Source organism: Stomoxys calcitrans, chromosome 5, assembly GCF_963082655.1.
Source record: "Stomoxys calcitrans chromosome 5, idStoCalc2.1, whole genome shotgun sequence".
NCBI classification, from domain to species: domain Eukaryota; kingdom Metazoa; phylum Arthropoda; class Insecta; order Diptera; family Muscidae; genus Stomoxys; species Stomoxys calcitrans.
The window spans coordinates 110,163,388-110,187,328 of record NC_081556.1 but is presented as its reverse complement, the minus strand read 5'-3'; the positions used below and the strand labels follow the sequence as shown (position 1 = coordinate 110,187,328).

The 23,941-nt window shown below is 40.0% G+C and overlaps 1 protein-coding gene across 1 annotated transcript in view; it reads left to right on the top strand.

The window, feature by feature from the left end:
• The first annotated feature begins 14,883 nt into the window (after positions 1 to 14,883).
• LOC106096074 (leucine-rich repeat-containing G-protein coupled receptor 5) overlaps positions 14,884 to 23,941 on the top strand; it is a 65,557-nt gene continuing 56,499 nt past the window's right edge. Inside the window, exon 1 of the mRNA XM_013263624.2 lies at positions 14,884 to 15,481. The gene's annotated coding sequence lies outside the window, so the exon portion shown is untranslated. The remainder of the gene's footprint in view (positions 15,482 to 23,941) is intronic.

Here is a 23,941-nt window from a genome sequence, read left to right as displayed (position 1 = left end):
AATAACTGCCAAATATGGTCCAAATCAGTCCTAATGCTGGCAACATTTGTGAGGTACTATGCCATGTAAAACTTCTCTCCAAAGAGGTGTCGGCTATAAAAATCGGAACTGCAATCGGACTGCACTCGTTGATAGATGAAAAGTTTGCTCCTGCTCCTTATTGCAATGTTAAATGGCAAAAATTTGTCGAACGCGTAAAGCTAGCCGCTTGAAGTTTTGCACAAATACTTTTTATTGATGTAAGTCGTTGGAGATTGCAAATGGGGCATATCGGTTCAGATTTGAATATACCTCCCATATAAACCGATCTCACGATTTGTTTTCTTGAGCGCCTGGAAGTCGCCATTTTTGTCCGATTTGGCTATAATTTTGCACATAGTGTTCTGTTGTGACTTCCAACAATTGTAGCAAACACGGTTTAAATCGGTCAAGAACCTGATATAGATTCCATAGAAACCGATCTCCCGACTTGACTTCTTAAGCCCCTGGAAGCTGAAATTTTTTTCGATTTGGCTGAAATTTTGCATGTAGTGTTCCGTTATGACTTGCAACAACTGTGCCAAGTACGGTCTGTAGCTCCCATATAAACCGATCTCCCGATTTGACTTGTTGAGCCCCTGAAAGCTACAAATTTCGTCCAATTTGGCCGAAATTTTGCACACAATGTTCTGTTATGACTTCCAACAACTGTTTTCAGTACGGCTCAAATCGGTCTTAAACCTTATATATCTCCCCTTTAAACCGATTTCCCTTTGGAGTCCTTACAAGCCGCAATATTTGTCCGAATTTACTGAAATTTTGCATGTAGTGTTCCGTTACGACTTCCAACCACTGTGCCAAGCACAGTTCAAATCGGTCTATAACCTGATATAGCTCCCATATAAACCGATCTCTAGATTTGTCTTCTTGAGCCCCTGGAAGCCGCAATTTTTGTCCGATTTGGCTGAAATTTTGCATGCGGTGTTTTGTTATGACTTCCAATAACTGCCAAATATGGTCCAAATCAGTCCTTATACAGCTCCCATGTAAACCGGTCTCTCGATCATCTTGGTCGGTTCCTAGAAGCTTTAATTTTTGCTGGTTTGACAGAAGTTTGGTATGTAGAATAAAATTATGCCCTTCAACTTAGTTTATTTTGTATAAATTTTTAGCAGAATCCATGGTTGTAGGTTCTCAAGATTCGGCCTGGCCGAACTTAGCACGCTTTTACTTGTCTATTAATAACTAATCCTGTTATTCCGCTTACAAAACCTTGAAATATAGATCTGAGATCCCTTGATCTGAGATTACTTAGCATATAATTTCTTGATCGTCCCGATATTTTAAGTCGATCTAGCCATGATCGTCCATCCGTCTGTCGAAATCACGAAAGTGCTCGAACGAATGAAGTTATTCGCTTGAACCTTTGCACATAAACTTCTTATTGCTGTAGGTCGTTGGGGATTGCAAATGGGCTATATCGGTTACGATTTGGATATAGCTCCCATATAAACCCATCTCCCGATTTGACATCTTGAGCCCCGGGATGCCGCAATTGTTATCTGATGTGTCTGAAATTTCGCACGGAGTGTTTCTTCATGACTTCTAAAAACTCTCTAAACCGTATTAACCGATCTCCCAATTAGTCCCTACGATCTACTTAGAAGCTTCAATTTGAACAGGCCTGATATTGTTAAACGCTTTTTTCTCAAAAAAGTACCAATTGCCTTGCGGGAGTTACCACTGCACTCGATGTTTAAAAAGTTTTAAAAAAGAACCAATGTATCAAAATTATCATCCCTTCTCAGTATTTAAGCTAGAGCCGGTGCCGCCGCGCCTTTCACTGAATCTATCCACTCGATACCGTTGATTGTGTACCACTGCATGTGCTGCTACTTCGTATACGAAACATTCCACTCGTGATGACGTTGAATACCACGCAGATCGTAGCTCAAAGTACCGCACGGCGTGGTGCTCGCAGTCATCATGTGCCGGAAATTTTGTAATAATCGTGTGTGATTTCTTATCTTTCTATTGGCTTACCAAAAAAGTAATTGCGGATTTTTTAAAAGAAAGTAAATGCATTTTTAATAAAACTTAGAATGAACTCTAATCAAATATACTTTTTTACACTTTTTTTCTAAAGCAAGCTAAAAGTAATAACTGACAGAAGAAAGAATGCAATTATAGAGGAACAAGCTGTGAAAAAATTTGTCAACGCCGACTATATGAAAAATCCGCAATTACTTTTTGGGCAACCCAATATTACATTGCTGGTCTTTTAGCCGCTAACTACAGTAATTTTTTGTTTTTTTTTACATGCACTATTGCTTAAGGTATTTAATCAAAAGATCATTAGTTTCTGATTAGATAAGAACTAGTTTGTAGGTGTATATTATTACAAAATGTTTTTCCAAGTAATGCAATCGAGTCTGAGTAAGTTGGTCGGCCTCATTCTAAAGTGATAATCAGTTCATGGAAAACGAAAACAATCATAAAACGGCAAACGGATAAAGAAAATGAAATGGGTTTTGTTAGTTGGCTTTATTTAATACCCTACATGGTGGATAGTTTATAGGAAGATACGCTGTAATGGCGAAGAAATTTTCTTGCCATTTCGGTTATCTGTGGTTCAATTTTGACCGAAGAGTGGATTTTTATGGCATTTTTGCTCTGCACTCAGGCTCATGACATAGCGCTAGGATGATACCGAAACAACATCTTGATATCCCCTGATGTCCAGGTACGGCCCATTGTGATTCCTGAACCTTCTCACTCCTTTAGCCGCATGTTTTGCAACGAATTCCATCATCTCTACTTTAAGATAATCCGTCAACGCACTTTCATATCAATTCAGCTATTACATCATTTTCCTAGCATCGCAACTCAATCATATAGAAGATTCCCGAGAGAAGTCGATATACACCTGTCACCGTTACCGTGGGGAGATTTACTCCCAGCCTTACAGCATATCTGTCCACAAGTTTGCTGGCAGGATACCTCACAAATGTAACCAGCATAAGTAAGGGGATAAACACTGCTGAATATTTTGTCTGATGTTCACGCCAGGATTTGAGCCCAGGAGTTCGGCGTCATAGGCGAAAATGGTAACCTCTGCGACACGGTGGTCTCTCCCACTTCTACTCACACTAGCTGCGCTAAAAGCCTGTCTGCCCTTCATAAGATCTTGTCCTAAGATCTTCGTTCTACCACCTTCTGTCCAATAGGCAACGCGCCAAACTCCTCCCATCTAGCTTTAATTGTTCGAAAAAGTTTCGGTTTTATGTTTCCCTATCACATCTATATTAAATAGGACATATTTATGATGCGAGATGCAACTCTCACTCTAATCCATTCAATCAGAGAGGGTGTACTCCTGAACAATACGGCGATATTAGTTGTGGTGTGGATCAGAGTTCCCCCGGCGATACACATATATAGTATGTAAATATGGGCGTATCGGACAAAAGTTTCCTTCTTACTCTTCTTTTCTTTCTTTCTCTCGTCCCTATGTCGGATCAATCGACTTATAGCTTTTTACTTAGTTTTCTACACTTTATTCACAATGGAGAAAACCTGCCTCCAACTGAACTTTTCCCTTCTTTAAAAATATCCATGGATGTCGTTTCCGTAGTTTAAAAGTTATGGCCTCCAGGAGGTTAAAGAGGTAGAAAGTGATCAACTTTGACAGCGTGTATTTCATCCCACATTAGAGGGTGAGTTACACCCCTTTTAACTGTGGGTCTTGTCATGGGATGCCTGAACGAGGCCTTTTTGAAGGCATGTCCTGAACGAGTACCGCCGCTTAAAACCGGCCAGTAATGGTAGTCACCGCCTGTGAAGATACTCAGGGGAAGAGCAGGAGGCATTTAAATAAGGCCAAGAGAGAGAATACGGCAGAAGGCTGGGCGAATACCGTAAGGCCTTTGGCAGGTTCAAAAAGGAGACGAGGAGGGTGAAAGCATGTCCCAAAGGAGTGCCGCCGCGTAAAACCGGCTAACAGTGGTGGTCACCGGAACTGAATATACTCAGAGGGGAGAGCAGGAGGCCAAGAGGAGAGGAGTTCCTGGGCTAAATTCTGTGGAGAATTGGAATGCACTGTATCTCAACCTGCATTAGATGGTGAGATACACCCGTTTTAAATGTGGCTCTTGTCGCGGGATGCTTGAACGAAGCTATTTTGTCCCGAACGAATACCGCCGTGTAAAACCAGCTCGTCATGGTTGTCACCGGAACTGAAGATACTCAGGGGGGAGGCCTTTGGCAGGTTCAAAAAGGAGACGAGAAAGGCGAAGAAGATTTGCGCAAAGTGCTCTCGAAGGATCCTAGCACGCCTAATCCCCTGAGGAGCGATGCTGGAACTTACACCGAGAGCGATCAGGAGACGTTGGAGCTTCAGATGGCGATGCATTTTCCGGGCGGCCAGGAAGAGTTCGTCGATCAAGACATCATAATGCCAGCATATGCGGTCTTAGGGGTTTACCTCATCAGGACCATTGTTGACGGGGAGAAGATAGTGTGGGCAGTCCGTACTTCCTGGCCATTTAAATGGGCTGGACCTGGCGGTATTATGCCGGCACTGCTGCAGGGGTCCCTTGGAGTCACCCCGCCCTGACTAGAACACATTTTCCGGGCGAGCCTGGCATGGTCCTACATACCAAGGGCATGGAGGCCCCAAGGCAGGAAAAATAAAACACAGCACGACGGCAGAGGTCACTACCATTGCAGTAGTCGTACGAAAAATTCTGGTAAAATCAAGATTTTTCTGTACAGTATGGAAACACTCAAGGCCTTGAGTTTGAGGATGGAGAGGTCGAGGTGCGTGGCGAATTGTAAAGCTGATATGGGTTCGCGAACATGAAGGGTCTCCGGGAAATGGAGGGGCGGACGAATGCGTCGGGAGAGGTTCGCTGGCTCGCAGCGTCGATCTTGCCTACGTGCCATTAGTCGAACCACTGAACATAGTAGATGAGATGGCCAGAGCGGGGTCAGTGGAGAGATGAGACTCAGCGGATGGTTGCCGGCGCTCTGGTCTGTCATAGATCGGAAGAGGACGAAGGAGCTACTGGCGGAGAAAAAGTGCAGTGTAAGGATAATAAAACAGGTTCAAAGAACATGTTGTCTTGGCATAAGCGGAGCGATGAGGACCACGCCCAATAGGGCACTGGAGACTATTCTAGATATCCGAACCATAGACATACAGATTAAGTGTGAGGCAGCCATTGTGGCTACGAAACTTAAGGCGATAGGAGAATTGATGACGAACACGTTCAACAGGTTCAGAGAACATGTTGCCTTGGCATAGGCGGAGCGATTAGGACCACGCCCACTAGGGCACTGGAGACTATTCTAGATATCCGAACCATAGACATACAGATTTAGTGCGAGGCAGCCATTGCGGCTTTAAAACTTAAGGCAATAGGAGAATTTAAAGAGGAAAGGACCAGGTCATACCATCGCGGTATAATCGAGATTACGATAGGAAACCTGGAAGGAATGGAAGAGGTTTCCGATTGGATACCAGAGACGACACTTGAGATCGAGTGCGAGGTACTGCTGCCAGCGGCGCAGTCTTGGATTGATGGAAACCTAGTATTGCAAATTGCAAAATTTTGCCCATGAACATTCCACTAAGAAACAGGGACAAACTTCTCCACTATCAATGAGTGCAGTCCGATTCAGTTTAAGCTCAATGATAAGGGGCCTCCTTTTTATAGCCGAGTCCGAACGGCGTGCCGCAGTGCGACACCTCTTTGGGAAGAAGTTTTACATGGCAGATTACCTCACAAATATTGCCAGCATTAGGAGGGGAACGCCACCGCTGAAAATTTTTTCTGATGGTCTCGCCAGGATTCGAACTCAAGCGTTCAGCGACATAGGCGGACATGCTAACCTCTGCGCTACGGTGGCTTCTAGTATTACCATTTGGAATATCATTTTACATGGATAGATTAAAGCTAGCGGATAGAGTGGGCCTGGGGGTCTTAATTGAGAATCCGGGGACTGACATCTGTTTAAGACTGCTTAACCATAATATGGTCCTGCAGGCGAAGATCCGGTGATCACGGAATACGTGAGGTAGTGTGGTGCTAACGCGAGGACGTGGTGTGTGAACATATTTACGGACAGAAACTGGCCATAAGGTCAATAACAATTAGGACGGTAGGGTCACGAGAAGTCTTGGAGTTTAAGAAGAAGATTATCGCCTTCTCAGAGGACGGCATAATCCGCATCGTTTGGGTGCCGGGCCATAGCGGAGTAAGGGGAAATGAAAAATCAGACGAATTGGCAGTGAAGGCCAAGACTGCCGACAATAAAATTAGTTAACCTTTTTAACCTAGTTAACCTAACCGAAGCCTTTCGGGTCGACGTAGTTCGAGTTAAGGCTGTGGCACAGCGAAACGGTTGGTAGGACGTCGAAAATCGTAAGGGGAGATCCGGATCGTGAGAAGACGAGGCTACAGAAAGAAAGTAAGAAGGAAGTCAGTATAGCCTTCGGTAACATTACGGGACACATAGGACTACGAGGTTATTTAAGCAAAATCGGTGCGGAAACGGTCGGTAGGACGTCAAAAATCCGGATCGTGAGAAGACGAGGCTACTGAAAGGAAGTAAAAAGGAGGTCAGTATAGTCTTCGGTATCATAACGGGACACATAGGATTACGAGCTTACTTATGCAAAATCGATGCGGCAAGTGACAGCATGGGTAGAGCATGAGGGGAATTGCCCTGCTTTCGTGGCTTCGACACTTAGGTGGGGACACAATACCAGACTTGAACAAACTAAGGGGCTTGGTATGGAAAACAATTTGGGATTTTGTAAGCAGCACGGAGTTCCTGACATAGATTTCCTCTTTCGAGGTTACTTTTAGAGCGCACAACAAGCCGGTTACTGGCTTTGGTGTATGTCCATAGTGGCAAGGCCTCTTTTCAACCTAAACTAACCTAAACTACAGGCGTTCGATAAGAGGTCGCAGAGCATATTGACAGGGGTCATGACCGGAGACTGTGCCATAAACCGCATGGTGACGCGCATGGGAATACCGCACAATGATTTCCGGATGATGATGAGTAGGAGACCATGACTATGTCTTGATGAGGGTGAGGAGGAGACAATCGAGCTCGGTTCATGTTCGGGTCTGCAGGGTCGCAGGTTCTCTTTTCTAGGAAGTCGGTTCCTCTGCCATCTGGGAGATCTCCTGAGATTCCTGAACGGTACGGGACGCCGCCGAAAGAGTATGCCATAAGATCCGGCGAAGGTATATACGTGCTTGTGTGAGGGATAGGCGTTTCACACCCCTGCTCAAGTTCTTCATTCTTCCTGTTTCGTTTTTGTTTTTGTGTATAGCCTCTGGATAAGGTCCGAGGTCTTGCATCTTCCTTCTCTTCTCCTTGTTTCTAGGGTATAAAAATGGGTCTAACTGCTCTTCGAGTGAACTCACCTGTGATGGGCAACCCATTCAACCTAACCTAACTTTGTAGTTGTGATCAAATGTTTCGACCTTATTTACACTTCTTAGTAGTTTGAGCCTGTGTGCGTCTCCTGAAATAAGTGACCTTCCGTGGCAAAAACTTATTTTAAATATAAATTCAAAATTATTAAACATTTCAGTTTACACTGCTCCTTTTGAAATATGTTCAAAAAGTTCTTTTGTAGCCACCTACTTACTTCTTTGTCTTAAGCAATTAAAGGTGTTACATTATCCCAGGAAACGATAGACAACAACACACACCCACAAAACATTGTGACATCTGCGACCTTGTAGATTATTCTAAAATTAGGAGAAAAAAGTACTTTCACAAATTATGAAACAACAACTACAACAGCTGCTAACAGACAACACATTGCTATCTGTCATACCAAAACGCAAGAGATGCCCAGCATATATTTGTAAACAATGCATCAAACCACAGCTTCCGTAGGAGAATCTCAACAGTAGAGTGTAGAGTACCCTGCAATGCTAATGAAACGTGCTACAGTTATTAACACTCTATAATGAAATTGCAGATGACTCTTCTCTGGCAAGAAGATTTTAAAGAGAAGAGACTCAACAAAAAATCCAAATGTAAACAACAAGAGCAGCATGACCAGATAGATGACAAAGCCGCAAAAGATACCAGTCTTTTTGATTATCACCTATTTCGTCACTCACTCTCATTTCGCTGAGATGAATGAATCAACAAAAATATGAAAACAGTGGCTAGGCTGCCAATGATAATGCCATTGTTGTTGTTGTTTATTTATACTAGCATTTAAGTGGTGCTGACTCAAAACAAAATTAATCTGACAAGAAAATGTGCTCTTCCTTTTTTACGGACCTACATGTACGACAATTGACAATAACAACAACTACAATTATATAATCTATATGTATGTAGTATATGTGTAGTTTATGACAAAAATCTGAAGATGAAAAGTTACAATGCAATGCCATGATTTACAACAATGTGTTAAGGGAAAACAATGAATGCATCGGCAATGGCGAGAGACGTATCAGAAAATTCAAGGGTCTTTCCCGGCTATCACACAGTGAGGAGATATGTTTTTGTTTTATACCCGCCACAGAAGGGTGGGGTATATTCATCGAAGGATAGGCAACACATCGAAATATCTATTTCCGATCCTATAAAGAATATATATTCTTGATCGTCGTAAAAATCTAAACGATCTTGCCATGTCCGTCCGTCTGTCTGTTGAAATCACGCTACAGGCTTTAAAAATAGAGATATTGAGCTGAAACTTTGCACAGATTTTTTTGTTGTTGTTAATAAGCAAGTTAAGTTCGAAGATGGCTACATCGGACTATATCATGATATAGCCCCCATATAGACCGATCCGCCGATTTAGTGTCTCAGGCCCATAAAAGCCACATTTATTACCCGATTTTGCTGAAATTTGGGACAGTGAGTTGTGTTAAGCCCCTCGACATATTTCTGCAATTTGGCCTAGATCGATCCAGATTTGAATATAGCTGCCATATAGACCGATCCGCCGATTTAAGGTCTTGGGCCCATAAAAGGCGCATTTATTGTCCGATTTTGCTGAAATTTGGGACAATGAGCTGTGTTAGGTCACTAGACATCCCTCGTCAACATCCCAGACATCCCAGATCGGTCCGGATTTGGATATAGCTGCCATATAGACCGATCTCTCGATTTAAGGTTTTGGGCCCATAAAAGACGCATTTATTGTCCGATTTCGCTGAAATTTGGAACAATGATGTGTGTTAGGCCCCTTGACAGTTTATTTCAATTCGGTTTAGATCGGTTTAGATTTGGATATAGCCCCCACTTAGACCGATCTCTCGATTTAAGGTTTTGGCCCCATTTAAGGCACATTTATTGTCCGATGTCGGCGAAATTAGGGACAGTGAGTTGTGTTAAGCCCCTCGACATATTTCTGCAATTTGGCCTAGATCGATCCAGATTTGAATATAGCTGGCATATAGACCGATCTCTCGATTTAAGGTCTTGGGCCCATAAAAGGCGCATTTATTGTCCGATTTTGCTGAAATTTGGGACAATGAGCTTTGTTAGGTCACTCGACATCCCTCTTCAATTTAGCCCTGATCGGTCCAGATTTGGATATAGCTGCCATATAGACCGATCTCTCGATTTAAGGTTTTGGGCCCATAAAAGACGCATTTATTGTCCGATTTCGCTGAAATTTGGGACAGTGATGTGTGTTAGGCCCCTTGACAGTTTATTTCAATTCGGTTCAGATCGGTTTAGATTTGGATATAGCTGCCATATAGACCGATCTCTTGATTTAAGGTTTTGGGCCCATAGAAGTCTCATTTATAATCCGATTTCGCTGAAATTTTTCACAGTGACTTATGTTAGGCTTTTCATCGTATATGGTTCAGGTCGTTCTATATTTGGATATGGCAACCAAAAAGACCATTATATTGATCTGCAAAATTGAACAATGACTTGTACTTATTAGACCACTTAATATCCATGTCGAATTTGATCCAAATCGGACTATATTTCGATATAACTGCTATGGGGGCATTATGTATTTTTCACCGGATTTTGACGGAAGGTGGTTTGCACATATATACCCGAGGTGGTGGGTACCCAAAGTTCGGCCCGGCCGAACTTAACGCCTTTTTACTTGGTTTTTATACCCACCACAGAAGGATGGGGCTATATTCATTTTGTCATTCCGTTTGCACCACATCGAATATATTCTTATTTTCCGTAAAAATCTAAGACGATCTAGCCATGTTCTCTTTGTCTGCTGGAATCACGCTTCAGTCTTTGAAATTGAAGAGAGAGGAAACTTTGCACAGATTCTTATAAGTAGACAGGTTAAGTTCTTAAGTCACACCTAAGGCTAGGTAAGAAATAACAAAAAATAAAAGCCTGCTAAGTTCGGCCAGGCAGAATTTTGGGAACCCACCATGATTCAGCTAAAAATATATACAAAATAATAAGTTGAAGGGCATAATTTTATTCTAGATACCAAATTTCTGTCAAACCAGCAAAAATTAAAGCTCTAGGAACCTAACAAGTGTGATCGGGAGAGCGGTTTACATGGGAGCTATATCAAGTTATAGACCGATTCAGTTGTTGGAAGTCGTAAAAAAAATTGAGACTTTCAGGAGCTCAAGAGCGAATCGGGCAAGAGTTGCAGCTTCCAGGGTCTCAAAATCAAATTTGGAGATTGGTTTATATGGGAGCTATATCAGGTTATAGACCGATTTGAACCGTACTTGGCACAGTTGTTGGAAGTCATAACAGCCACATTATGTGTACAATTTCAGCCAAATCGGACAAAAATTGCGGCATGTAAGGACTTAAGAAATCAAATAGGGAGATCGGTTTATATGGGAGCTAAATCAGGTTATAGACCGATTTGAACCGTATTGGAAGTCGTTACAGAACACCGTGTGTACAATTTCTGCCAAATCGGACAAAAATTCCGGCATGTAAGGACTCAAGAAGTCAAATCGGGAGATCGGTTTATATGGGAGCTATATCAGGTTATATACCGATTTAAACAACACTCAGCACAGTTGTTGCAAAATTGTAACAGAACTCTGCGTGCAAAATTTCAGCCTAATTAGACAAAAATTGCGTCTTCCAGGGGCTTAAGAAGTCAAATCTGGAGATCGGTTTATATGGGAGCTATATCTAAATCTGTACCGATATGGTCCATTTGCAATCCCCAACGACCTACATCAATATTAAGTATCTGTGCAAAATTTCAAGCGGCTAGCTTTACGCGTTCGACAGACGGACGGACATGGTTAGATCGACTCAGAACCTCAAGACGATCAAGAATGTATATACTTCGAGACGATAGAGAATATATATACTTTATGGGGTCTTAGACCCATATTTCGAGGTGTTACAAACGAAATTAGTAAATTAGTATACTCCCATTCTATGGTGGTGTGTATAAAAAGATTTTAAAAATATATATGAAGACCGATCAGCATAGAATAGGATGGTAAGTGAGTATTTTACCTATTGTAGCTCCTATATAAATCGATCTCTCGATTATCTTTGATCGGTTCCTAGAAGCTTTAATTTTTTTCTGGTTTGTTAGAAGAATCCATGGAGGTGGTTGTTCAAATTCGGCCTGGCCGAACTTAGCACGTTTTTACTTGTTTACTCTTTACTTTCTAAAATGGCTCAAATATTTAAAGTTCAAATTAAAAATTTCAGTTTTAAAATAATGCTACACCATTTATCTTTGTTTGTTTGCACTCCGCGTCAATGATATCGATTAAAAACATTGACGACAATACTATCAAGAATCAAATTATTGTATTATGACGCTGCTAGATTTATTTGAATTCGTTTATTTTTTTAGTGCGATATGCGATATGATACAAAATCAAACTTTGAACTTCAAAATTAAAATAGTCTCGAAAGAGAAACAAACTTAAAATTTTGAAATAAAATGATCTTTGCCCTAACAGGCCAAAAACATGAAAGTAAAAGTTCGGCGGAGCTCGGCCGGGATTCGAACCTGGACATATGGAGCAGTGGCGAGTGCCATTGCCATTGTCTAGCGTTCGAAGCCATCAAAGAAATTAAGTCGATCAGTACAAAAACACATGCGGTGGAAGAGAACAGATAGTATCAGACTTGCGCTAGTGACGTGCTTACATCGTAGACACGTTTTCGTGGTATATTCGATATAAGAAAGACCTACCTCAATTTATGGCTCTTGAAGCCTCCACACCTAATATGGTTGCAAAGTCTTCTAACCAAAGACGAAACTCGTCCCTTAGTGGTTGGTGTGTTGTGATCTCTGGCTTTTCTTTTCCCTTGCAAAAAGTCTCCCATCATTGAGCTCGCTTCGAAAGAAACAAACCAAAAATTGTGAAATAAAATTATCTTCGCCCTAACAGCCAATGCACTTGAAAATCATTATCATTTCATGTGCAGAGATAGGTTTCTACCAAGTAAATACCCAATAAATACCTTTTTTGAGTATTTTTCAGATATTTTAGTAGTTGAAATCATTTTGCAAAAATTTGTTTATAATTTCTTATTCTTTGTATCTACAACTAATGATCTCATAAAATATATATATATACAATTCTATATAGCCGTTATATAGACCGATCTCCAGATTTAAAGTGTTGGCCGATCTCCAGACTTAAAGTAAAGGCAATTAATTTCTCATTTGTCATCTGATTTCGATGAAATTCGGCACATTGAGTTCTGGAAGATCCCTACCCATTCCTGTGAAGGCCTATAGACCGACTGCCAGATCTCCCTATATAAGGCCATAAAATTTATTACCCGATTTCGATGAAAATTGGCATAGTGAGTTCTAGTAGATCCCTACCCATTTCTGTGAAGTGTGGTCCAGATCGGACCATATTTGGGTATAGCTGCCCTATAGACCGACCGCCCGGACTCCCGATATAGGGTACGAAGGCCATGAAAGATCCATTTATTACCCCATTTCGATGAAAATTAGCATAGTGAGTTCTGATAGAACCTTACTCATTCCTGTCAAATGTGGTTCAGATCGGACCATATTTAAATATAGTTGCTCTATAGACCGACCTCCCGAACTCCCGATATAGGGTACGAAGGCTATAAAAGATCCATTTATTACCCGATTTCAATGAAAATTGGCATAGCGGGTTTTTGGTGAATCCCTACCCATCTCTGTGAAGTGTGGTCCAGATCGGATCATGTTTGGGTACAGCTGCCCTATAGAACGACCGCCCGATTTCCCGTTATAGGGTAATAAGGCTATAAAAGATCAATTTATTACCCGATTTCTTACTACTATAAGTATCTCCCCAGTACGATTTGTTTATCTGCTTCCTTTTATTGAACCCCATGTTGACAAATATTCACATTTTCGTAGGTGTTTTGAGGGGTATTTTTTTACCATATTAGTAGTAGTAGCCCTCCTGGGACGGTTTTGGTTTTGGTGCTGCCCACTTGGTCGTGATTGCACCCAATTTTTAATATTCGATTATCATACTCATACTCTACTCTCAAATACCTTTTATTGGAGTCCCATATTATTCCGATCGGTACACTTTTGATTTTGGGCTATACTTTTGGTGAGGTAATAGGCTTGGGGCGGCAGCTGATGTACTTGCATTCAACTTTGACATCATATTCGTATTCTACTCCCGATTACCTTTAATTTTATTCCCATACTGTCCCGATCGGTCCAATTTATATTTTGTGCGGTACTCTTGGGGCACCGCCCTAAGTATTTAGATATCATTTTTGACATCATATTCGTATTCCACTCCCGAAAACCTTTCATTTGAGTCCCATACTATCCCGATTTGTCCACTTTGATTTCTGGCGGTCCTTTGGGTCGTTTTTGGGCTTGGGACGGCTACATAGGTTCTTGTACCCAATTTGAAATATCATACCAAATACCATTAATTTGAGTCGTATATTGTCCCGATCGGTCGACTTTTGATTTTGGGCGGTTTTGGGCCTGGAGTGGGCTCCTAGGTACTTGAACCCAATTTTTAATACCATATTCGTATTTAACTCCCAAAAACCTTTCATTTGAGTCCCATATTGTCCCAATCGGTAAATATATCCTATCGGGGGATTTTGGGGGGTGGGGAGGGCGCTCAGACACCAAGGAATAAATTTTTTGGAAATTTTGTACTTTACTTTTAAATACCTTTCATTTGATACCCATATTGCTTAAAGCGATAAAAGTGTCCTGTTGGGTGGTGTTTTTTGGGGGCGAGATCTGGCGTTTTTTTTTAATTGGAGTAAGGGAGAGGGTTCCTATTTTTACCGGGGCGTCAAGTTCTACCATCTGTGAAAATTTCATGAAAATCGGTTCAGCCGATTTAAGGTCTTGGGCCCATATAAGGTGCATTTATTGTCCGATTTTGCCAAAATTTTGGACAGTAAGTTGTGTTAGGCCCTTCGACATCCTTCTTCAATTCTGCTCAGATCGGTGCAGATTTGGATATAGTTCCCATATAGACTGATCTCTCGATTTAAGGTCTTGGGACCATAAAAGTTGAATTTTTTGTCCTTTTGCGTATTTACCCATCGCCCATCTCTATTCATGTGCTGTTTAACTTTTAAGCATCAGCTCAACATTCTGCTTAAATCAGTGCATTTTTGTTGCGCTCTCTCTCCGTCTCTGTTTGCCTTGATATAAACTCTCTTCGTTTTCCCTTTTTTTTACCTGCACTCATCACAACTTCTTGCATGTGTGTGTTATATTCACACATATGCATACGCTCTTTTTTTACTCATCTCTGAGAGTAAGAAATCTTTGCACTCTTTATGTTCGGCTTTCCCACTTGTTGGGCATAAGTATGGTAGTATACGATATGTGTGTAAATGTATGCTTGTGCGTTTGTTTCCGTTGCTTTGAGAGTATGTGTTAGAGGGCCCAGCAAATCAGAAGCATTCTACGAGCAACGAACATCAATTTCATGCACGAGTCGCTGTTGTATGGTCGCGGTGTTGGTGTTAATAACGATCGGGCAAAAATGCCGCACAATTTTCTTTTATAACGTTACAATTTAAATTAATATCAAAACAACAATGCCAAGGAATGCAACTATTCATGGAATATTGTCGGTTATTGAATGGCTAACGTGTGTTTTTCGAAAAGTAATTTAATTAAAAAAATATAGAAAAATCGAAAATTGATTTTCTCAATGTGGCCTAAATTCTTGAAAAATCAAATAAATGCTATGAAAAATATGAAATATATTATTTGAAATAATTTTGTATGCCTCAGTGAAAAATTTGAAAATTTATATATCAACCAACCGTGTTCTTAATGATTAAAACGTGCATTCTAAGAGGAAAACCAAAATAATTATTAAGTAAAAAAAAAATAGTGAAAGTAAATAAAGCGTTTAGAAAAAAAAAATTAATAATAATAAAAGCCAAAACAAAGATTAAAAAGTGCATTTGTTGTTTATTTTTCTACGACGAACATGATCTTATCTTTGGGATTTTCATTTATTTGAATTGGATTATAAGCTGCACATATTCTAGCCATCGGATTACATTGAAGGTAAACAAATGGATGACAGTGAAATCAAAAAGAGAGAGAGAGAGAGCGAAGAAAAAAAAAAATAAAAACAACTGTGTGTTGTTGGTAAATAAATTAAAATAAATCAGAATAGGAAATTTTGATTTATGTTTACAATCACAAACCAATTTTGTTAATATTTGTGATGAAAAGTTGTTGAAAATAAATTTTTGGTAAAAAACTACTTCTTTGATCAGACCAAAGCTGTTTTGAGCAAACGACTTGTTATACCCACCAACGAAGGATGGGTATATTCATTTTGTCATTCCGTTTGCAACACATCGAAATATCCATTTCCGGCCCTATGAAGTATATATATTCTTGATAAGCGGAAAAATCTAAGCCATGTCCGTCCGTCTGTCTGTTGAAATCACACTACAGTCTTAAAAATTAGAGATATTGAGCTGAAACTTTGCACAGATTCTTTTTTCTGTCCATAAGCAGGTTAAGTTCGAAGATGGCCGATATCTTCATATAGCCCCCATATAGACCCATCCGCCGATTTAGGGTTTTAGACCCATAAAAGCCACATTTATTATCCGATTTTGCTGAAATTTGGGACAGTGAGTTGTGTTATGCCCTTCGACATTCTTCTTCAATATAGCTGCCATATAGACCGATCTCTTGATTTAAGGTTTTTTATGGGGGCTATATCAAGATATAGTCCGATATAGCCCATCTTGGAATTTAGCCTACTTATGAACAAAAAAAGACACGGACATGGCTAAATCGTCTTAGATTTTTACACTGATCAAGATTATATATACTTCAGGGTCGGAAATGGATATTTCGATGTGTTGCAAATGGAATGACAAATTTATATACAAATTTATATTTCCCACCGTATTTCTTGTGAGATTTTCTCTATATTTTGCACAATGTCTTTTTCTATAATTTTAACATTGTTAGTTAATTTCATAGAAATCTCTTCAGATTTGGATATAGCTCCGATATATATGTATTTCCCGATTTTTATACCCACCATCATAGGTTGGGGTATGATTAGGTTAGGTTTAAGTGGCAGCCTGCCATCAGACTCACTTAGACGTTTTCGTCCATTGTGATACGGCAGGAACATAAGAAGGAAGATGCCTTCTAGTTCACCGTTGAACTATCCAGATCGCTTTAAAAGCCCAATAACTTGCGAATGTTCACATCCGTTAAATCATACAGGTATTCAAAGAAATGAGAATCTAAAGTGGAACTCCTTCTGACTGCTAGTGCGAGACACACACACAGAAGGTGTTCTATAGACTCTTCTTCTTATTCGATGTCCTCACAGCTTCTGCAAAAGTCGTTGCTGGCAACCTTCAGTCTGTCAACATGTTTTCCGAATGTGGTGGACCTCTTCAAGTCTAGACAAGGTCACATAGTTTTGGAATGCTCGCAGCCCCCTCTTTGTGACCATCTATCATTCGTTGTCCTTCGGGCCTGGTGCTGAAAACTAAGCTTACATATCGCTAGAGGCATACCCACAGATTTCAGTATCCCTGGAATGTGTAAGATAGTTTCTAGCCTCGCAAGCTCGTCCGCTTTACAATTCTCTGGGATATCCTGTGGCCAGGCACCCAACTGAACTGTTGAACTGTTCAGCCATCTCGTTGAGAGATCTACGACAATCGAGGGCGGTTTTTGTGTTCAGAAGTACGTTCTCCAGGGATTTAATGGCTGCCTGGCTATCTGAGAAGATATTTATGCCAATCATCGTAATGACATTATATCTTAGCCATTCAATCACTTCCTTTATTGCAAGGATCTCGGCTTGATATACACTACAGTGGTCGGGTAACCTTTTCGATATGACCAGTTTTGGATCTTTTGAGTATACCCCAAAGTCCACGTGGTCGTTTAGTTTGGAACCATCCGTATGTCTATGTAACTTCTGTTATCCGGGCTATCGCGGTTCCAATCGGTTCTATCAGGAATAGTGGTACCGTACTTTTTTATCAAAAAGGGAGGGTGTAATCCACAATGCCTGGAACATCGAATATTGTATCAAAAATAATACCATGTCCGTAGTCGCCACATGACTAATGAGAAAGCTCCCTTAACCTCACGGCAGTGGTCGCTGCATTGGGTAGCCACAATGTCCAGAGGCATAAGATGTAGCATTAAATTCAGTGCATCAGATGGTGTCGTTCTCAGAGCGGCTGTGATGCACAAACAAGCCATTATTTGGATCCGATCGAGTATTCGACTGTAGGTGGACTTTTGAAGCGCCGTCCACCAGAACACAACACCATATAGCATTATAGGTCTAACAGCTGCAGTATATACCCAATGCATGACATGCGGTCTAAACCTCCAACTTTTGCTAATGGCTCTCTGGCAGGTGTATAGGGTAAGAGTTGCCTTTCTTGCCCTTTCCAAAATATTGGATTTGAAGTTCAATTTCTTGTCCAGCAATGTAGGATGGAGGTGTACTAATCTAGTAATTCCGTTTGTAACACCTCGAAATATTGATCTAGGACCCCATAAAGTATATATATACATTATCGTCTCGCCATTCTAAGTTGATCTAGCTATGTCCGTCCGTCTATCGAAATCACGATACATAGCCGCTTGAAAATTCGCTCAGATACTTAATATCGGTATAGGTCGTTGGGGATTGCAAATGGGCTATATCGGTTCAGATTTAGTTATAGCTGTCATATAAACCAATCTCCCGATTTGACTTCTTGAGCCTTTACAACCTACAATTTGCCTGAAATTTGGCATGTAGTGTTCTGTTACAACTTTTAACAACCGAGCCAAGGTCTATAACCTGATATAGCTTTTATATAAACCGTCGATCTCCCGATTTGACTTCTTGAGCCCTTAAAAGCTACAATTTTTGGCGATTTGGCTGAAATTTCGCACGTAATGTTCTGTTACGACTTTTAACAACCGAGCCCATCTCCCATATAAACCGATCTCCCGATTTGACTTCTTGTGCCCTTACAAGCCACAATTTTTAGCCGATTTTGCTGAAATTTTACGCGTAGTGTTCTGTTATGACTTCCAATGAGTGTGTGAAGTACGGTCTAAATCAGTCCATAACCTGATCGGTCAAGAACCTGATATAGCTCCCATATAAACCGATCTACCTATTTGATTTCTTAAGCATTTACAAGCTACAATTTTTGTCCGATTTGGCTGAAATTGAGCATGTGGAGTTCTGTTGTGACTTCTAATAACCGAGCCAAGTACCGTCTAAATCGGTCAATATTTGACTTCATGAGCTTTTACAAGCCTCAATTTTTTTCCCGATTTGGCTGAAATTTTATACGTTGTGTTCTGTTATGACTTCCAATAACTTAGCTAAGTATGGTCCAAATCGGCTTATAACCTGATATAGGTCCCATATAAATCAATCTACCGGTTGGACTTCTTTAGCTCTTACAAGCCGCAATTTTTCAACTTATCTTATCACTACGGCTGCACTACGATTTTTTCTAAAACCGGGGATTGATATTATCTCTTTGTGATTGAAGCAGTTTCAATTAAAAAATTAATTACATCTATTAATTTCGTGATTGAAACCGATTTTTATTTTGTTTTATCTGTGCTAGAAGACATCTCGAAATACAAATTTACCATTTCTTGCTAATAACTCACTGACCATCTGTACTTTATCTACATTTTAAAATAAGTTAAAGATTTCATCACTAATTCTCAATTAAATGATTAATTGAATTAACTGCGTTATCACCAATGCAATTTTGTTTTAATGAAGAAGCTTCAATCATGTTGCAATAACTAAACAACAATAAAACTAACTTCTATTTGGGGCAACTCGCTAATTACTATAAGTTTTTTTTTATAGATTATTTCTCAAATCACTTGACCTCCAAAATCAATTTGGTACTTTGAAAGAAACAGACCAATTCGATATTGCAATAAACCATTGAGCCATTTGTTCCATTGGCATTTGTATTTTGTGTGGCCAGGCAGTCAATGATTTTTTCCTGCATATCTAATATGCTACACAAACATTTCCGTGGAATTTATGTAGCCCCTTAGGGGCGGTGCCCCCCCCCCCTCTCTCTCTCTCTCTCCTGGTTCTAACAATGCCATAGTAGTACTAAGAAAGACTTTGTGTGTGCATGAGATTCTTAAAGATTCTTTAATTGGTTTTAATTGAAATAAACTACTTTTATCACACAACCAACTTTGTTTGATGTGATAAATAAATATTATGCGAGTTTTTAGCGATGGTTGAACTCGTATATCGCGCACTTCCATGCTTTTCGTGGTTTCAATTTCATTTTTCGTCTTCACAACAATGAATTTTATGCTTGTAGGGTATATGAACTTATTTTTAGTTTCAATTTCGGCGGTTAATTGATAAGAATTAAAGTATATGCTTGAGTTAATCAGTAATGTTGGGGCAAAAATTTCAACAACATGCTGTCGTAGCAGTATAAAAATAACAAGATAGAGCGTGCTATATTCGGCCGGGCCGAATCTTATATACCCTCCTCCATGGATCGTATTTGTCGTGTTCTCTTCCCGGTAACTCTTTTTAGGCAAACAATAAAAGATTAGAATTGTTATTGGAGCTATATCAAGTTATGGTCCGATTCGGACCATGATCGAAGTGAATGTTGGAGACCATTCTAGAAGTCATTGTGTAAAATTTCAGCCAATTCGAATAAGAATTACGCCCTTTAGGGGCTCAAGAATTAAAATAGAGAGATCGGTTTATATGGGAGCTGTATCAGGCTATAGACTGATACAGATCATATTTGACACGCATGTTGAAGGTCATGGGAGAAGCCGTTGTACAAAATGTCAGCAAAATCAGATAGAAATTGCGCCCTCTAGAGGCTCAAGAAGTCAAGACCCCAGATCGGTTTTATGTGTCAGCTATATCAGGTTATGGGTCAATTTGAACCATACTTTGCACAGTTATTGGAAGTCATAACGAAACACGTCATGCCAAATATCAGCAAAATTGGATGGGAATTGCGCCCTCTAGAGGCTCAAGAAGTGAAGATTCAATATCGGTTTATATAGCAGCTATATCAGGTTATGGAGCGATTTGAAACATACTTAGTACGGTTGTTGGAAGTGATACCGAAACACCACGTGCAAAATCTCAACCAAATCGGATAAAAATTGCGCCCTCTAGATGCTCAAGAAGTCAAGACCCAAGATCGGCTTTTCGACAGACGGTCGGACGGACGGACAGACGGACATATCTAGATTGACTTAAAATGTCATGACGATCAAGATTATATATACTTTTTGGGGTCTTAGATGCATATTTCGAGGTGTTACAAACAGAATGACGAAATTAGTATACCCCACATCCTATGGTGGAGGCTATAAAAATGAGGTTTTTATAACAAAATGCTCTGGCGTAGCTCTATGTGAATTTTGAAGCTGTGGTTTCATACAAATGGCCTTGATTAGGTAGAAAAGAAGTATGTCATGAAAACACTTGCAAAATTAAACTTTTTTTCAAGAACATTCCATTAATGAACAGCTGGAAGATTTTTTTCATATCAATGAAAGCTTTACTTTACAAGTTTTAGTTCAATAATATGCAACTTTCTGAGATGAACAAACTTCATGGAGTTAGTTAGGGGAAAGTTTTACTAACACATCTGAAGGAAATTGTTTGCCTCTTCTACCTAAATGGTCATAAAACATCGAATCATGTTGTACCACCCCTTGTGTCTGTCTTGTTCATTGTGTTCAAACATTTTTCCTATGCATTGAGAGGACAACATAATGACTGTTTCTAGAAAGTAATATAAATGTTCTATATTTGGTGCATTCACCACCTTATCTATGCCTGCCATGTGTTGAGATTATCGTCGAACAACGATAATAAATACAAAGTCAAATTAAATTTTGGAATTTCCCATTTTATTGTATGTCTATCTGTATTGGCTGCTTGTAATAATTTTTTTTTGTCTGACCTAGTCACTTGAAAATGAACCATGAACGATGATAAGTCTCTAAAAAATTTCGATTCCATGCATTTCGCTTGTCACCGCCACAACACCTGGCGGCTTAGGTGATTTACAAACGAAACTTTTGAACAATGGCCGAGTGAAAATGTCAAAGTCCTAGCGATGATGAATAATGGTGGTTATCAGTCGAATAGAATATTTTATGAGGACATTTAAAAATAAATAAAGGATTTTATTAGGGACTTGACTAATCATCGAATTGGACACGAACGAAGACGTTCTGCAATTCATAAAAATTTACTACCGAAACTCGGAGTCGGCGATCGGTACTTTAAGAGCAAAATCATCTACAGTGACGAAGCTCATTTTTATCCTAATGTGTTTGTCAATAAGCAAAATATGCATTTTTGGTCAGTTGAAAATCCACTTGTGCTTCATGAATCACACTTCATCCACAAAACTGTTTGTTGCGGTTTGCATGCCGGCGGCGTCTTTGGGCCATACTTCTTCGTCTACAATGCCAATCGTTGACGGACAACGCTAACGCACCATGCTCACTGACTATTTTTGGCTTGAATTGGAAGATATGGACTTGAACGACAGGTGGTTTCCACAGGAAGGTACCACAATACACACAGGACATGTTACAATCGATTTATTAAAGAGTAAGTTTGATGAGTCAAGTCCTTATTGGAAAATCCGATAGAAACTCGTAAAGTCAGAAGGACCAAGCCAGGGGTACCTACCAAGGATATTATGCGATGCATGAAGAAGTACCGTATAACACCGGATAAGGTTAGTTAGATACATATCAAAGGCCTGCATAAAATCATTCATTGGTTATTGTTTTATCTAAACTCATGAACACTTCAGTCTACTGAAGAGCGAGACACTAAGGACAGAGAGAGGGAGAGAGAGAGAGTGAGAGAGGGCTCAAAAAGTCAAATCGGAAGATCGGTTTATAAGGTCGAACGCGTAAAGCAAGCCGCTTGAAATTTTGCACAGATACTTTATATTGATGTAGGTCGTTAGTGTTTGCAAATGAACCATATCAGTTTAGATTTAGATATAGCTCCCAGATAAACCGAACTCCCGATTCGACTACTCGAGCCACAAGCCACAATTTTCATTCGATTAAGCTGAAATTTTGCATATAGTGTTCTGTTATGACTTTCAACAACTGTGCCGAGTACGGTTCAAATCGGTCCATAACCTGGTATAGCTCCCATATAAACCCATCTCCCGATTTGACTTCTTGAGCTCCTGGAAGCCTCAATTTTATTCCGATTTGGCTGAAATTTTGCACACAGTGTTCTGTTATAACTTCTACCAACTGTGCCGAGTACGGTTTAAATTGCTCCATAACCTGATAAAGCTCCCATATAAAACGATCTCCCGATTTGACTTCTTAAGCCTCTGCAAGCCGTATTTTTTTGCCCAATTTGGCAAAAATTTTGCTCATAGTGTTCTGTTATGACTTCCAACAACTCAGTTAAGTACGGTCCAAATCGGACTATAACCTTATATAGCCCCCATATTAGCCGATCTCCCGATTCGATTTCTTGAACCCTTACAAGCCGCAATTTTTGTCAGATTTGGCTGAACTTGAGCACATTGTGTTCTGTTATGACTTCCAACAATTGTGCCAAGTACGTTCCAAATCGGTCAAAAACTTCATGTAGCCGGTATTTCGATCATCCTTGTTCGGTTCCTAGACCTCTAATTTTTGCTGGTTTAACAAAAGTTTGGTATGTAGATTAAAATTATGCCCTTCAACTAAATTTATTTTGTATAAATTTTTAGCAGAATCCATGGTGGTGGGTTCCCAACATTCGGCCCAGCCGAACTTAGCACTTTTTTAATTGTTTCAAACTCACCACTCTGGCGTTGAGTGAATGAGCTGCAATCATTTAAACAAAGGGATGTTCTGCATCTCCATCCTTGCAATCTTCGACTGACTACTCATTTTTCGGTGCTGAATTTTCTTCATCGTTGCCATTCGCTTCCTCCTCATCAGGCAATGGGGGTTAAGCTTCTTCGTTGGCCTCAGCATTTTGAGCTGCTTTTCCATGAGCCTTAGTCGCATTCAGTTGAATATTCTCATTGATATTAAAGCCACATACTTGCATGTGGGCCGTCTTTATTTGGATAGCAAGGTTGCTCCGGATCACAGATTTGATCGAAAAGGGGATTTTTTCATTGCAGTTCTCTTGTTGTACGCGTTTGCCTCAGCATACGTTTTTATTGAGACCCTTGCCTTCGTTTCCCACTTCTTAAAGGTAACTTGTAATCACCTGGCGAACGGAATTTCAAAAATCTTAAACAAATATTTGAATTCGCTAAAACTGTTTCTTTCTACTTGTTCTTTGTAGAATAAAACCTTTTTGTGACATCCAAAAGCACTTCAATCTTCCATTCTTGATTAAATTGTTTCTTCCATGTCTTCCAATTTGCTTTCACATATTTGTTGTTGACAATTTTATCTCTTCGTTTTTTGTTTTTGCTCTCAACCTCTAGTGGCTGACTATCAATTTAAATC